The following is a 326-nucleotide window of genomic DNA, read 5'->3' as shown; positions in this document are numbered from 1 at the left end:
GGCGACAGCAAAGACGGGTCCCCCATTCTGCTGCTGCTGCTGCTGCTGCTGCTGCCGCTGGGGTGGCTGGGGCGTGGTAAGGGGGGCCCCCGACGGCAGCGGGGACCTCTCCGGCGGCGAGAGGGGCCCCCAAGGACCCAACAAGGGGGGGCAGCAGGGGCAGGGCGGGGGGCCCCTGGGGTAGCAGCAAAAAGGGGTCTAGGGGGCAAGTTGGGGGTCTTGCTGCAGCTCGAAAAGGCGCAAAAGGCAGCAGCAGGAGGCCCCTGAAGTTCGGAAAGCTGCAGCCATCTCAAAGACGGCAGCAGCAGCAAATAAATCCAGTTTGG

The sequence above is a fragment of the Eimeria tenella genome, genomic scaffold (assembly GCF_000499545.2).
Source record: "Eimeria tenella Houghton genomic scaffold, Eth_scaff3101, whole genome shotgun sequence".
Classification (NCBI taxonomy): domain Eukaryota; phylum Apicomplexa; class Conoidasida; order Eucoccidiorida; family Eimeriidae; genus Eimeria; species Eimeria tenella.
Note: the sequence above shows the minus strand (reverse complement) of the source record.